A 17165-nucleotide genomic window follows, 5' to 3' on the forward strand; every position below is an offset into this window, starting at 1 on the left:
CATGCTGTACATCTCTATGACTCTATGACAGACATGGTCTTAATGAATAGCATAGCAGGCTGGAAGGGCAGAGTGGCCTACTCTTGTACCTTATTGATATGTTCAATATTCTAACGTTGTCACTCACTCACCATTCACTCTCCAGAGGTTTATTTTCTTCAATCTTTCATGGGATGTTAGTATAACTGACAGAACCAGAATTTATTGACTATCCCTAATTTCCTTTGAACTGAGTTTGGGCGAGTTCGCATTGCTGCCTCACTGCGACAGGGGCCCAGGTTTGAATCCACCCTCAGACAACTGTCTGTGTGGAGTTTGCACATTCTCCCCGTGTCTGCGTGTGTTCCCTTTAGGAGCTCCCGTTTCCTCCCACAGTCCAAAGATGTGCAGGTTAGATGGATTGGTCATGCTAAATTGTCAATGGTGTCCAGAGATGTGCAGGCTAGGTGGGTTAGTTTTGGGAAATGCAGGTTTACAGGGATAGGGTAGGAGGGTGGGTCTGGGTGGGATGCTGTTTGGAGGGTTCATGTGGACTTGATGAGTTGAATGCTGAAAATGTGTTGCTGGAAAAGCGCAGCAGGTCAGGCAGCATCCAAGGAGCAGGAGAATCGACGTTTCGCTTATGCCTGAAACATCGATTCTCCTGCTCCTTGGATGCTGCCTGACCTGCTGCGCTTTTCCAGCAACACATTTTCAGCTCTGATCTCCAGCATCTGCAGTCCTCACTTTCTCCTCCTTGATGGGTTGAATGGCCTGCTTCCACACTGTGATTCTATGGTGCTATGATTAGTTTGATAGACAATTTGAGTTGGGTGCACAAAGTCTTTCAGTGTTTAAGGTTGCTAATTTGGTTCAATATACTCCTAGAGGTTTCATCATAAGCCCTCCAAATCCAGAGAGTGCCTGCTGTTGCTACTGAATACCCAACGAGACCATCCTTGAGGCAATCCATGCTGGAAAAATAAACTGGATTATTCTCAACTATCAAACAAAAGCCCTGTTCTCCCCAGTCTCCAAAACCTTTAGAAATAGATCTCATTAAAGGAAATGAACTAATCATGTTCCCCTTAGTGTGGTTCATAGCAGTGTCCGAGCAATTAATTTTCAGTTCTTGGATACTGAAGGTTTGTCAGCTCTACTAGGACATTATTATCAGGACCTTATTTCTGTCATTTTCAATAATGCATGAAAGAAGTAAGCATTACAAATAACCCAAAAACTACAAATACATCATTGAATGTTAGTCTTTTCATTATGAATGCCACAATGCAAACATATCTGTCCCACATTTCGTTGAGATAGTTTCATCCCCTGCACCAGTTTGTGGTTGCTGCTTTACCTCATTTTCTGTTATTCCCCACCTCCCCATTCCGTGTTCCTAGAATCACACACTGAGGGGGGGTTGCTTAGGGGGGGAAGTATTGAAAGAAAGCATTGAATCGCACCTCTCAATATGTTTGGCCCGTGCCATACATACTTAGTCAGAAGTCACCTGATGAAGGAACAGCGCTCTGAAAGCTTGTGATTTCATATAAACCTGTTGGACTATAACCTGGTGTCGTGTGACTTCAGACTTTGTCCACCCAATTTCCAACACCGGCACCTCAGTATCATATACACATACAAACAGGTCTCCTGCCACCCTTCTTTATTTAACCCTATCTGTATAACCTGTTCCTTTCCCCCTCGTATATAAATCTAGGTTTTCCTAAAATACACCTTTTTTTCCCTCAACTACTGTATCCACTTTACGTTGACATTCTTGTGAATGTCCTGCTGAATGCAAGATGAAAATCTTCAAAAAGATGTGTCTGTTTTCAACAAAACATCTGCCTTATTGAACTACGAAAGCTTGCACTAATAACCAATTTTGTTTTCTCCCTAACAGGGAACAGCAGGAAGGTATGTGTCATTTTATACTCTTTTAACCTTTGATGTGATAAAATGTGTGGTTTCAATTTAGTTGCAATACTCGTTTGTGAAATTGCAATAATTTCAATACTGTGGCAAAGATGTTGCAAGTATCCTTTAACTGATTTTACTCAGTCAATCATCTTAAACACTGCTTACTGGTCAGCAAACTCAATCTAATTTTGATTGCCAAGATATCTATATTCAGCCTTCACCATGATGATGAACTTCAGCCACCTAGGAGTTTAAGATCAAGCTTAATCTTTACTTTAAAACACATTCTCTGAAATGTAACATATATAAAGTCATAGAGTCATAGAGATGTACAGCACAGAAACAGACCCTTCAGTCCAACCCGTCCATGCCGACCAGATATCCCAACCCAATCTAGTCCCACCTGCCAGCACCCGGCCCATATCCCTCCAAACTCTTCCTATTCATATACCCATCAAGATGCCTTTTAAATGTTGCGATTGTACCAGCCTCCACCACTTCCTCTGGCAGCTCATCCATTCTCGTAATTTTCCCAGAAGCACTCGGATGTCCAGCAATACATGAATTCAAACAGCAAAGGCAGTAACTGTGCAGGTACACTGTGGTGTCAGTTTTTTTATCTCTCTCTCCTGCACTGACCTCACTATGTGCTTCCTTTGTCTGTTCTTCGCCCTGTTAAAAGTGCTGTTGTTTTGTTCCAAAACAATGCAACAGCATATGAAACAGTACTTGCTGCTCCTGGAATTCAAGGAAATCACCTCCAACACCTAAAATACCTCAAAAAAGGAGCAGCTGTTACAGCCAGAAATTTTTCCCGTCCTCCATCTTGGATTACCCAGAATCCTTCTGCCTTCTATGCCCTTGCTATATATAGAGCGAGAGCATAGGAGGCAGAAGCAGAAGATACACTCAGTGTAAGTGTGTCCTTTCAATCTGAAGGGGTCTTCACTTTTTACAGGATAAAAGCCCACCTTGGTACATACAAACATATGCATTAGGAGCAGGACTAGACCATTCCACCCCATAGATCTGCTTCACCATTTGATAAGACCACTTCTGAAGACTGGACCCGAAATGTGAACTCTGTTTTCTCTTGCCAGATGATGCCAGTCTTGCTAAGTTTCTCCAGCAATTTCTGATTTTGTTTTAAATTTTCATCATCTGCAGTTCTTTGTTTTAAGATAGGGTCATAGAAATGTACAGCATGGAACCTTTGGTCCAACTCGTCCATACTGACCAGATATCCTAAATTAATCCAGTGCCATTTGCCACCATTTGGCACATATCCCTCTCAACTCTTCCTATTCATATACCCATCCAGATGCCTTTTAAATGTTGTAATTGTACCAGCCTCCACCACTTCCTCTGGCAGCTCATTCCATACACACATCATCCTCTTTGCAAAAATGTTGTCCCTTAGGCCTCATTTAACTCTTTCCCCTCTCACCCTAAACCTATGCCCTCTAATTTTGGACAGCCCCACCCGGGGAAAAGACCTCATGGCTGATTTGATTATAGCCTTATATCTACTTTCCTGTCTGCCTCCTATACCTTCAGTTTGTCATTTTTCAAAAGTCTATCCAACTCAGGCTGAAAAAGTATTCAATGATTCAGTCTCCAGCGTGTTCTGGGGAAAAAAATTCCAAGGCCTAATGATAGTTTGGTAAAAGAAAATTCTCATCCTGTGTCTCAGTGGGAGGCCCCCTATTTTTAAACTGTACCCTCTAGCTCTAGACGCTCCTAAAAGTGGCAACATCCTTTCAGAATCCATCTTATTGTGTCCCCTCAGTGTTTTATACCTTTAAATTAAACCATCTCTCATTTTCCTAAACTCCAGTAGGTATAGGCCCAACCTTTTTGTACAAAGTGATCTCTTCATCCCAGGAATCAGTTGAATGAACTTTTCACTGAAGAGCTTTGGGAACCAGGACCAGGTGGATCTTATTGACAATGAGTTCCCTGATTGGATTGTTAATCTGGGTCTGGATGACGGAGACAAACAGGATCTTCAGAAGGTCTCTTCAGTCACAGGACTGGTTCTGGGCTGGCTGGTCTGAGCCCATGTACTGTGTACATGTATATAAAGGGTGTCTTGATGATAGGATACCAGCCTCTGTGCAATTATTTCAAAGTTATAATGCAATTTTCTCCTGTCTTAAGCAAGGAAATCCAAACTGTACACAGCACACCAAATATGGCCTCATCAATATCCTGTGTAACTGTTAGCAAAGCTTCTTAATTTATATATTCCTACTGATTCTAACATCCACTGATCAGAAACCAGAATCAGTCCTTCGTTTAAAAAAATTAATTCATGGAATATGGGGATCACTGGCTGGGCAACATTTATTTCTTATCCCTAGTTGCTCTTCAGAAGGTGGTGGTGAGCTGCCTTCTTGAACTGCTGCAGTCTATTTGATGTCGGTACACCCACAATGCTTTTAGGAAGGGAATTCCAGGATTTTGACCTAACAATGTTGAACAGACAGTAATATATTTTCAAGTCAGGATGGAGAGTGGCTTGGTGGGAAACTTGTAGGAGGTGGTGTCCCCATGTATCTGCTACCCTGTCCTTCTAGATGGCATTGGCTGTGGGTTTGGAAGGTGCTGTCTAAGTGAATGTCTTCAAGGCATTGAACCAGCCTCCACCACTTCCTCTGGCAGCTCATTCCATACACACATTACTCCCTGTGTGAAAATGTTGTCCCTTAGGTCCCATTTAAATCTTTCCCCTCTCACCCTAAACCTATGCCCTCTAATTTTGGACAGCCCTACTTCTGATACTGAGCAATGGTTTTAGAGAGAATGAATATTTATGGATATGATGCCAATCAAATGGGTAGCTTTGTCCTGGATGGTATTGAGTTTCTTGAATGTTGCTGGAGCTGCATTTATCCAGACAAGTCAGATCCCATCAGATTCAAGACTTGTGCCTTGTAGATGGTAGACAGGGATTTGGGAGGTTGAGAGGTGAGTTATTTCAAGTCTCTGATCTGCTTTGGTGGCCAGTATTTATCTGGCTAGTCCAGTTCACTTTCTAGATAATGGTAACCCCAAGTTGTTGGGAGGGGGAATTGAGAAATGATAATACAATTGCACATTGAGGGGTGATTTAAGTTGGACAAGCACATGGACGTCATTGGACAAGCACATGGACGTACATGGAATAGTGTAGGTTAGATGGGCTTCAGATTGCATGACAGGTCGGCGCAACATTGAGGGCCGAAGGGCCTGTACTGCGCTGTAATGTTCTAATGAAAAAAAAGTGATGGTAAGTCTGACTAGTAATTTTCATCTTTGTGAAAATGCAACGATCCTGAGGGATTTATTGTCAACAGAGGACCATTCAACTGACATCAGTGCCGAGAGTCATTGGCAAATAACTCTACAGGGAATCTCACTGTCCAGGTGGTCTTTGAGACAGTTCCCAACAACACCTTCCATTAAAGTGCAGGGTTTGCTAATGCTCTGTTCAGATGCAGACATGCATTAGTGCCAGCTATTCTACAGCTTCCAGGTCTCCAATGGTGGATCATGGAGTATGACTGGCAAGGTCAGCATTTGTTAGCCATTTCTTATTGTCCTTATGCTCAGTGGCTTGCTGGTCCATTGCAGACAGCAGTTAAGAGCGAACATGTTACTGTGGATCTGAAATTTCATGTAGGCCATCCACTTAAGGATAGTAGATATCCTTCTCTAAAGGGAATGAGTGAACCAAAGGTTTGTATAGCAATCAATGACTGAGCTATCTTTCAATTCAATTCCAGATTAATTAATCACATTTAAATGCCACCAGCTCAGATTTGAACTCTTGTACCCAGAACATTAGGTTAGACCTCTAGATTACTAGCCTGGTGACATTACCACTACAACCCCTTGAACCTGGACTGAAAGGAGGAAACATTAGTACCAGCAAGACAAGTCAATGTCCAACACAAATATCTACAACCAACCCCAGAATATGTTTACCTATTCACCATTGTTCATTTGTTTGCAATACAAACTTAAAACCAATAGTACAAGCTGTCAGTTAACTAAGCTACGGTGCAGTGAAAGAAGCCAATAGCCAACAGAAATGAAATTAAATCTTCTATCGTCCCAGTGGACAATGGGCTGTTCTCTCATTAGAGGGAGCCAACTGGTGGTGAGTTTAATCTGTGGGTTGCCTTGACTCAGGCTGTGGATAAGATTAAGAAGTTCAGGCCTTCATGGCAACCTCAGCTGGTTCACGAATTGAATTGTGCTATTGGTTTCACAAAGCAAACATTAAGCTAACTGGGTTAACCATTCCCATTAACCCAAATAGCCAGCAGATCAAGTTAATGAATAACAAAACAAACCAAGATCCAGCAGATCAAGCCAGGGTCCAGAGTCAGGGTCCTTTCCCCATCTCCGAGTAACAAAATCAAGAATGGTATTTGCACATAATCGCTGCCTTACCCCAGGCAGATAATAATGTGTAGATTAGGAAACTGAAAAAGGAATGATTTTCAGATGGGAGCAAGAAATGATTGGTCAAGTTATACCTGGAATCATTTTTTTGCTCTGGAAGTTTCCAAATGAAAAGATCGAGTAATTATGGTGTTGAAGATGGCTAGTTAGCCCATCAAATCCAGGCTGGGTTTATGTAGAGCTGTCCATTGCCTCACTCTGTTCCTCAAGCTTATTTCCCTCAAGTGTCCGTAAATGTTACAAGAGTTTGTTATACAAAGTTAAAACTCACACAACACCAGGTTATAGTCCAACAGGTTTAACTGGAACACTAGCTTTCGGAGCGCTGCTCCTTCATCAGGTGGTCGTCAAGGAGCGGCGCTCTTGAAAGCTAGTGTTCTAGTTAAACCTGTTGGACTATAACCTGGTGTTGTATGAGTTTTAACTTTGTACACACCAGTCCAACACCGGCATCTCCAAATCATGACAAGAGCTTGTGTTATACTAGGAGAAAGTGAGGTCTGCAGACGCTGGAGATCAAAGCTGAAACTTTATTGCTGGAACAGCACAGCAGGTCAGGCAGCATCTAGGGAACAGAAGATTCGACGTTTCGGGCACATGCCCTTCTTCAGGAATCATTCCTGAAGAAGGGCATGTGCCCGAAACGTCGAATCTTCTGTTCCCTAGATGCTGCCTGACCTGCTGTGCTGTTCCAGCAATAAAGTTTCAGCTTGTGTTATACTAGTTAACACTTGTTCATAAAGCCATAAATTTATTAATGATTGTTTTGTAAAGGTAAGGTACAGGGAACCAGTAGTTTTGTTGCAGGCCTCCTTGTCAATGCCACACTGCCTCTTGCTGTGGTATATTTGTAATGAGGTTCCTGTTTGCTTTCACAGAGGAAGAACCTGAAGAAGGTACGCAACTCAGTGGTTGCTTTGTACTCAGCCTGTTTCCATACCAACGTCCAGCGGAGGTGATAGAAAACCTTTATACTTCCTTCCCACTCCAACCCAAACCATTTAATCCACTCAAATGAGCTTTAGACTGTCGAGCTGAGCTGTGGTGTGTTTACACTTGATTCTGCATCCTACTAACTGTCTGCTTTAACTTTCCATTGAGTGTTACTTTAGTATAATTACTTACTTCATTATTATACATTTAATACATTGACTAACTTTTAATCTCTTATGCAAAGGCATCAAGGAAGAGAATATATTTTATCTATCATTAATGTTCCTTCAGAAATGCTGCAATTATCTGTGCCACCACACACATTTGACATATCCTGACATTGCCTTGGACTGTGGGGCTTATTCCACTATCCCAATTTCTCAACAAAGAGAAATGTAGAAAGGTGGACATGCAAAGATTGCATTGAATCTACAACATTATTGTAGACCATTCAGTCAAACCAGGCTATGCTGTGTGTTATATTCCACATGAACCTATTCCCACTCTATTTTATCTCATCCCAACAATATATCCTTCTATTCTGTTCTCCCTCATGTGTTTCCCTGAAATGAATCTATGGTATTCCTAGAACCACAGGCCTGGATTTATGCGGAGTTTTGGAGGTTGTGGCTAGCTTTTGAACATTGTGATGGAACCCAGATTCAGAGATTCTGCCCCAATTTATGGCTGATCACATTTTCTAATCTCTTATGCAAAGACATCAAGGAAGACAATATATTTTATCTGTCATTAATAGTTGGGCAAAAAGGGCAGAGTTCACACATGAACTCAGCAAATTCACCTGAAATCAATGTTCAGCTCAAACAGACTCCATTTTAATGTGGTCTTATGCCACAGTGTGGGAATTAAGAATTTTTATAGAGTAGTCACGATTACTCTGAGTATGGAACTATCAGTCTGTCAAGTTATTTAAATCCCCAACCCTTTAGAAAATAAGAAAAGTAACTTTGCCATTAAGAGCTAAAAAACTCTCAAGCCACAGCCCTTTAGAAAATTGTAGGAAAAAAGACCCTGCTTGTTTCAGAGTTGACAAACTGTTCTAGCAATTACAATAGCTGTTTATTGATATTATCCCAAATGTTATAGTTGTGTTATTGTTAATGATTGTCTGCTTCTCACAACCTGCAATTATTCCAGCAAGCAGTAATAAATTCACAGTTTTAGTTTGAGAGCTCAAGTATATTATTAAAGGATTCAATTGCAGTTATAAGTACAAGTCTTTTTTTGGGAATAAGTACTTCACAAGCTTTTAATATTTTGAATGAATACTATTCTTTTGTTACAGTGGAAGTTTAATAGATATTTAGATCCTTATTTTGTTTGATCTCAACATGGTTTTTGAGGTTTGCCCATGGTGAACACTGGGTGCATGGAGGGTGCAAGGAGAAAGAGTTTGCATTATCTATGACTTGGTGTTTATTTGTACAATGCTGTGCTAAAGTAACTGCCTATTCACCTGCCATTCCAATTGTCTATTTAGGTGTATGTTAAGAAATCAGGGGAATATAACCATTAAAAAAAAATTAGTAATCTTCTATTTGGTGTTCTTATGCAGCCCCCATGTAGACTTTTATATTAACAATGAATTTGTTGCAGAGTTTATTCTCATTTCTGACCATCTCTCTTTTTTTGCGCACACTCTCCTTGCCTTGTGAAGAGGGAGAACAGTATGAGCAGGAAGGTGAGCACTCTATTAATCATCACTTTTGCATCTGAATAAAGCCTTTGACACAAACAGCACAGTGTACTTGGAACTGACTTTCAGATTAGTACATTCAGAACCTTTGTGTTCCTGTATTTTAATCAGTGACTCCTGCAGAAAGAGAGAGAGAGAGTTTGTGTGTGAAAGTGTGTGTGTGTGTGTAAATTAAGGGCCATATATTTCATACTTCTTCAAGTAGATGTATTTTATTTCAGTTATCCATTTAATGTTTCTCTTATATTTGTCATCCACCGATTCCTCCCTGTGGTCATGCTTCCCCTTTGCAGAAGTTGAGCAGCCGGAAGTAGAAGGTAGGAGATAATGATATTTTCTCATTTAATTTTAAAGTGCCTTGGGGTCACCCAGACTACAATTTTGCAACTTTTACAGTATTAATTGTCTTTTTAAAATGTACAGAAATAACCCTATGTTGATTGGGTAGAAGTTAAAAGACGTAGGATTCAACAGCATGCAAATATTAATTTGTATTTTAACTGTTTTACTGGAATGCTCATACAGGCTCCATTAATAAGGAGTTAATAACATGGAACTAGCGACAGTGTTGGCATTTTTAAATGCTGCAAAATCACAAAGAGATCTCTCTAAAGTGCATGTTCAGGCATGCATCCTTGTGCTGGTTGTTATGTTCAATATAATAATTAAATTTAACTTTAATTCCCAGCCTTTTGTTTGTGACAACAAATTGAATGATTAATTGTTCTTTTATGCAGCAGCATTTTTTTAAATAACAGGATTCCCAGGGACATTTGACGGACGTTGAGAAAGTTATAATGTATTAGGAAGTGACTAGGACTTCAAAACCCATCTCAGAGATTTAAGCACTTCATCCAGGAGGCAGTCCCAGTCCCAGTCCCAGGACTTTTGGAGATGTTGTCACTTAGAATCACGGAACCCCCTACAGTGTGGAAGCAGACCATTTGGCCCATCGAGTCCACATTGACTCTCTGAGGAGCATCCCATCCAGAACCACCCCCCTATCCTATCCCTGCAACCTTGCATTTACTATGGCCAATCCACTTAACCTGCAAATCTTTGGACCGTGGGAGAATGCACACATACACAGAATCAAACCCAGGTCCCTGGCACTGTGAGGCGCAAGTGCTAACCACTGAGCCACTGTGCTGCCCCTTAGATGAGATATTAAACAAAGGCTCACCTCCCCTCTTGAGTAGATTGAGTAGATGTAAATACTTCAAAGGATAGCAAGGAGAGTTGTGAGCAACATTTATCCTTCAGCCAATAACATCAAAGCCCAACAGTTTATCTGCACCTTATCATTTTGCAGTATGTGGCAAATTAGCTCCCACATTCCAAGAAATGACTACAAGGAAAAAAATGTTCTTTGTTGAAAAAAAAGGATTCTGGGTAATCCCAATGGAGGACGGGAAGAATTTCTGGCTGTAACAGCTGCTCCTTTTTTTGAGGTATTTTAGGTATGGAGGTGATTTCCTCGAATTCCAGGAACAGCAATTACTGTTTTATCTGCTGTTGCATTGTTTTAGAACTTTGGAGAAAAAAAGTCAAAACAACAGCAATTTTAAAAGGGAGAAGAGTAGACAAAGGAAGCACATGGTGAGGACAGTGCAGGAGAGAGAGAGAGAGAGAGAGAGAGCGAGAGAGAGAAAGCGAGAACCTGCCCAGTTACTGCCTTTGCTGTTTGAATTCGTGTATTGCTGGACATCGGAGTGCATCTGGGAAAATTAACAAACAGTGAAATTCACAACTAATCTTGGAGGAACTGTTGGGCAAAGTTCACAGCACAGAATCAGATAAGTTAATTGATGTTTTAAGTCTGTCCAAGAGAAAGGCTGCAGTAGTGAGTATAGTGGATTCTTTGTTGATTATATGTTTTTGGAGATAAGTCTCTTGATTAAACTTAAAATATAAGCTATAGCTATTAATTTAACCTGGGGCAGTATTTGTAGAGAAATAAGATGGTGTTATTTTCTGGGTCTGTAGATTGTGAAGGAGCAAAAATGGCCTTTAGTACAGTGATATGTACTTCTTGTCAGATGTGGGAGTTTAAAGAGAGGTTAAGGGTTACTGCGGAATAAATCTTCCTTAAATGCTGTTGGATGCGAATCTTATCAGATCGAGTGGATCGGTTGGAGAGACAGATAGAAGCGATGAGGAATTTGCAACAGCAACAGTATGTGATGGATGGCAGTTATAGGAAGGGGGGAAAGTCTCAGATACAGTCATATAGATGGGTTAACTCCAGGAAGGGTAAGAGAGATAGGCAGCTAGTGCAAGAGTCTTTTGTGGATATACCCATTTCAAACAGGTATGCTGTTTTGGAAAATGTAGGGGGTGATGGATTCTCAGGGGAACGTAGCACGAACAGCCAAGTTTCTGGTATTGAGACTGGCTCTAATGCAACGAGGGGTATGTCGGCTTCCAAGAGATCAATTGTGTGAGGGGATTCTGTAGTCAGAGGTACAGACAAACGTTTCTGTGGCCAGCAGAGAAAAAGCAGAATGGTATGTTGTTTCCCTGGTGCCAGGATCAAGGATGTCTCAGAGAGGGTGCAGAATGTTCTCACGGGGGAGAGGGGCCAGCAGGAGGTCATTGTCCACATTGGAACCAACAACATTGGAAGGGAAAAGGTTGAAATTCTGAAAGGGAGATTACAGAGAGTTAGGGAGAAATTTAAAAAGGAGGTCCTCAAGGGTAGTAATATCTGGTTTATTCCCAGTGCTACAAGCTAGTGAGGGCAGGAATAGGAGGATAGAGCAGATGAATGCATGGCTGAGGAGCTGGTGTATGGGAGAAGGATTCACATTTTTGGAATCTCTTTTGGGGAAGAAGTGACCTGTACAAGAAGGACAGATTGCACCTAAATTGGAAGGGGACTAATATACTGGCAGGGAAGTTTGCTCAAACTGCTTGGGAGGATTTAAACTAGTAAGGTGGGAGATAGTTAGACAATAGACAATGAACAATAGGTGCAGGAGTAGGCCATTCTGCCCTTCGAGCCTGCACCACCATTCAATATGATCATGGCTGATCATCCTTAATCAGTATCCTGTTCCTGCCTTATCTCCATAACCCTTGATTCCACTATCCTTGAGAGCTCTCTCCAACTCTTTCTTAAATGAATTCAGAGACTGGGCCTCCACTGCCCTCTGGGGCAGAGCATTCCACACAGCCACCACTCTCTGGGTGAAGAAGTTTCTCCTCATCTCTGTCCTAAATGGTCTACCCCGTATTTTTAAGCTGTGTCCTCTGGTTCGGCACTCACCCATCAGTGGAAACATGTTTCCTGTCTCCAGAGTGTCCAATCCTTTAATAATCTTATATGTCTCAATCAGATCCCCTCTCAGTCTTCTATACTCAAGGGTATTCACGCCCAGTCACTCCAGTCTTTCAGTGTAAGGTAGTCCCGCCATTCCAGGAATTGACCTCGTGAACCTACGCTGCACTCCCTCTATAGCCAGAACGTCTTTCCTCAAATTTGGAAACCAGAACTGCACACAGTACTCCAGGTGTAGTCTCACCAGGGCCCTGTACAGCTGCAGAAGAACCTCTTTGTTTATATACTGAATCCTCTTGTTATGAAGGCCAGCATGCTATTAGCCTTCTTCACTACCTGCTGTACCTGCATGCTTGCCTTCATTGACTGGTGGACAAGAACACCCAGATCTCTCTGTACTGCCCCTTTACCTAAATTGATTCCATTTAGGTAGTAATCTGCCTTCCTGTTCTTGCCACCAAAGTGGATAACCATACATTTATCCACATTAAACTGCATCTGCCATGCATCTGACCACTCACCTAACCTGTCCAGGTCACCCTATAATCTCCTAACATCCTCATCACATTTCACCCTGCCACCCAGCTTAGTATCATCAGCAAATTTGCTGATGTTATTGCTAATACCATCTTCTATATCATTAACATATATTGTAAAAAGCTGCGGTCCCAGTACTGATCCCTGCGGGACCCCACTGATCACTGCCTACCATTCCGAAATGGAGCCGTTTATCACTACTCTTTGCTTCCTATCAGCCAACCAACTTTCAATCCAAGTTAGTACTTTGCTCCCAATACCATGCGCCCTAATTTTGCTCACTAACCTCCTATGTGGGACTTTATCAAAAGCTTTCTGAAAGTCCAGGTACACTACATCTACTGGATCTCCCTCGTCCATCTTCAGAGTTACATCCTCAAAAAATTCCAGAAGATTAGTCAAGCATGATTTCCCCTTCATAAATCCATGCTGACTCTGACCTATCCTGTTACTACTATCCAGATGTGTCGTAATTTCATCCTTTATAATAGACTCCAGCATCTTTCCCACCACTGAGGTCAGACTAACTGGTCTGTAATTTCCTGCTTTCTCTCTCCCACCTTTCTTAAAAAGTGGTACAACATTAGCAGGAACTGATCCCGAATCTATCGAACTCTGGAAAATAATCACCAACGCATCCGCGATTTCTCGAGCCACCTCCTTCAGTATCCTGGGATGTAGACCATCAGGCCCCGGGGACTTATCAACCTTCAGACCTAACAATCTCTCCAACATCAATTCCTGGCAAATATAAATTCCCTTAAGCACAGGTCCTTCAGCCACTGTTACCTCAGGGAGATTGCTTGTGTCTTCCCCAGTGAACACAGATCTGAAGTACCAATTCAATTCTTCTGCCATTTCTTTGTTCCCCATAATATATTCCCCTGTTTCTGTCTTCAAGGGCCTAATTTTAGTCTTAACTTTTTTTTGCCTTTCACATAACTAAAAAAGCTTTTACTATCCTCCTTTATATTTTTGGCCAGTTTACCTTCATACTTCATTTTTTCTCTGTGTATTTCCTTCTTAGTAATCCTCTGTTGTTCTTTAAAAGCTTCCCAGTCCTCCGTTTTCCCACTTATCTTTGCTATGTTATACTTTTTCTCTTTTAACTTTATATGTTTCTTAACTTCCCTCGTCAGCCACGGCCACCCATGCCTCCTCCTAGGATCTTTCTTCCTTTTTGGAATGAACTGATCCTGCAACTTCTGCATTATACACAGAAATATCCACCATTGTTCCTCCACGGTCATCCCTGCTAAGGTATTGCACCATTGAACTTTGGCCAGCTCCTCCCTCATAGCTCCATCGTTCCCTTTATTCAACAGAAATATTGTCACTTCCGATTTACCCTCTCCCTCTCAAATTGCAGATTGAAGCTTATTGTATTATGGTCACTACTTCCCAATGGCTCCTTCACTTCGAGGTCCCTGATCAATTCTGGTTCGTTGCACAATACCAGATCCAGAATTGCCTTCTCCCTGCTCGGCTCCAGCACCAGCTGTTCTAAGAATCCATCTTGGAGACACTCCACAAAGTCTCTTTCTTGAGGTCCAATACCATCCTGATTCTCCCAGTCTACCTGCATGTTGAAATCCCCCATAACAACTGTAGTAACATCTTTGCGACAGGCCAATTTCAGCTCCTTATTCAACTTACATCTGACATCCAGACTACTGTTTGGGGGCCTGTAGATGACTCCCAAGAGGGTCTTTTTACCCTCAGTATTTCTCAGCTCTATCCACACTGACTCTACATCCCCTGATTCTGAGGAAAGAGATCGGTCTGAGATGGGTGCAGCTGAGAACAGAAGTGAGTCAAACAGTCAGGACAGGCAGGGACAAGTAGGACTAATAAATTAAACTGCATTTATTTCAATGCAAGGGGCCTAACAGGGAAGGCAGATGAACTCAGGGCATGGGTAGGAACATGGGACTGGGATATCCTAGCAAGTACGGAAACATGGCTCGGGGATGGGCAGGACTGACAGCTTAATGTTCCAGGATGCAAATGCTACAGGAAGGATAGAAAGAGATGCAAGAGAGGAGGTGGAGTGGCATTTTTGATAAGGGATAGCATTACAGCTGTGCTGAGGGGGGGGATATTCCCAGAAATACATCCAGGGAAGTTATTTGGAACTGAGAAATGAGAAAGGGATGATCACATTATTGGGATTGTATTATAGACCCCCCAATAGTCAGAGGGAAATTGATAAACAAACTTGTAAGGAGATCTCAGCTATCTGTAAGAATAATAGGGTGGTTATGGTAGGGGATTTTAACTTTCCAAACATTGACTGGGACTGCCATAGTGTTAAAGGTTTAGATGGAGAGGAATTTCTTAAGTGCATACAAGACAATTTTCTGATTCAGTATGTGGATGTACCTACTAGAGAAGGTGCAAAACTTGACCTACTCTTGGGAAATAAGGCAGGGCAGGTGACTGAGGTGTCAGTGGGGGAGCACTTTCGGGCCAGCGACCATAATTCTATTTGTTTTAAAATAATGATGGAAAAGGATAGACCAGATCTAAAAGTTAAAGTTCTAAATTGGAGAAAGGCCAATTTTGATGGTATTAGGCAAGAACTTTTGAAAGCTGATTGGAGGCAGATGTTCGCAAGTAAAGGGACAGCTGGAAAATGGGAAGCCTTCAGAAATGAGATAACAAGAATCCAGAGAAAGTATATTCCTGTTAGGGTGAAAGGGAAGGCTGGTGGGTATAGGGAATGCTGGATGACTAAAGAAATTGAGGGTTGGTTAAGAAAAAGAAGGAAGCATATGTCAGGTACAGACAGGATAGATCGAGTGAATCCTTAGAAGAGTATAAAGGAAGTAGGAGTGTACTTAAAAGGGAAATCAGGAGGGCAAAAAGTGTACATGAGATAGCTTTGGCAAATAGAATTAAGGAGAATCCAAAGGGTTTTTACAAATATATTAAGGACAAAAGGGTAACTAGGGAGAGAATAGGGCCCCTCAAAGATCAGCAAGGCGGCCTTTGTGTGGAGCCACAAAAATGGGGGAGATACTAAATGAACATTTTGCATCAGTATTTACTGTGGAAAAGGATATGGAAGATATAGATTGTAGGGAAATAGATGGTGACATCTTACAAAATGTCCAGATTACAGAGGAGGAAGTGCTGGATGTCTTGAAACGGTTAAAGGTGGATAAATCCCCAGGACCTGATCAGGTGTACCCGAGAACTCTGTGGGAAGCTAGAGAAGTGATTGCTGGGCCTATTGCTGAGATATTTGTATCATCGATAGTCACAGGTGAGGTGCCGGAAGACTGGAGTTTGGCTAACATGGTGCCACTGTTTAAGACGAGTGGTAAGGACAAGCCAGGGAACTATAGACCAGTGAGCCTGACCTCGGTAGTGCGCAAGTTGTTGGAGGGTACCTTGAGGGACAGGATGTACATGTATTTGGAAAGGCAAGGACTGATTCGGGATAGTCAACATGGCTTTGTGCATGGGAAGTCATGTCTCACAAACTTGATTGAGTTTTTTGAAGAAGTAACAAGGAAGGTTGATGAGGGCAGAGCAGTAGATGTGATCTATATGGAGCTGAAAATGTGTTGCTGGAAAAGCTCAGCAGGTCAGGCAGCATCCAAGGAGCAGAAGAATCGACGTTTCGGGCATGGTCTATATGGACTTCAGTAAGGCGTTCGACAAGGCTCCCCTATAATAATAATATTCACCAAAAACGGATACCCGCGCAATTTCATCAACAGATGCCTAAGGGAAAGACAACGGAATGAGGACATGCCACAACCCAAAGGACTAGCCACACTACTATACATCAAAAACATTTCTGAACTGACAGCCAGACTACTGCGATCACTAGGACTCATAACAGCACACAAACCAACAGCCACTCTCAGACAACAACTCACCAGGACGAAGGACCCAATACCCAGCATGAGCAAAACCAATGTAGTGTACAAAATCCCATGCAAGGACTGCACAAAACACCACACAGGACAAACAGGAAGACAGCTAACGATCCACATCCATGAACACCAACTAGCCACAAAATGACATGACCAGTTATCCTTAGTAGCCACACACTCAGATGACAAGCAACATGAGTTCGACTGGGACAACACTACTATTATAGAACAAGCCAAACAGAGAACAGCCAGGGAATTCCTAGAGGCATGGCACTCATCCACAGATTCAATCAATAAGCACATCGACCTGGACCCAATATACCGACCACTGCAGCAGACAGCTAGAACTGACAACCGGAAGCGGCAGATACAAATCACTATAAATGCCGGAGGAAACATCACAGAAGTGCTTCACAAGAGGCTTCCAAGCACTGAGGATGTCACCTAGACAGGG

General features: G+C 42.1%; 1 protein-coding gene across 2 annotated transcripts in view; it reads left to right on the top strand.

Annotated features, from left to right (window-relative positions):
* Positions 1-7235: 7235 nt before the first annotated feature.
* tnnt1 (troponin T type 1 (skeletal, slow)) overlaps positions 7236-17165 on the top strand; it is a 39520-nt gene continuing 29590 nt past the window's right edge. Inside the window, exons 1-3 of one of the 2 annotated variants that reach the window (XM_043679617.2) lie at positions 7236-7253; positions 8969-8992; positions 9301-9324. The gene's annotated coding sequence lies outside the window, so the exon portion shown is untranslated. Of the gene's footprint in view, positions 7254-8968; positions 8993-9300; positions 9325-17165 lie in introns of those variants that run through there. The other variant, XM_043679618.2, reaches the window with a different exon arrangement.

This window comes from Chiloscyllium plagiosum, unplaced genomic scaffold (assembly GCF_037043375.1).
Source record: "Chiloscyllium plagiosum isolate Xiang-an unplaced genomic scaffold, Cpla_swu_hap1 HiC_scaffold_33, whole genome shotgun sequence".
Taxonomy (NCBI): domain Eukaryota; kingdom Metazoa; phylum Chordata; class Chondrichthyes; order Orectolobiformes; family Hemiscylliidae; genus Chiloscyllium; species Chiloscyllium plagiosum.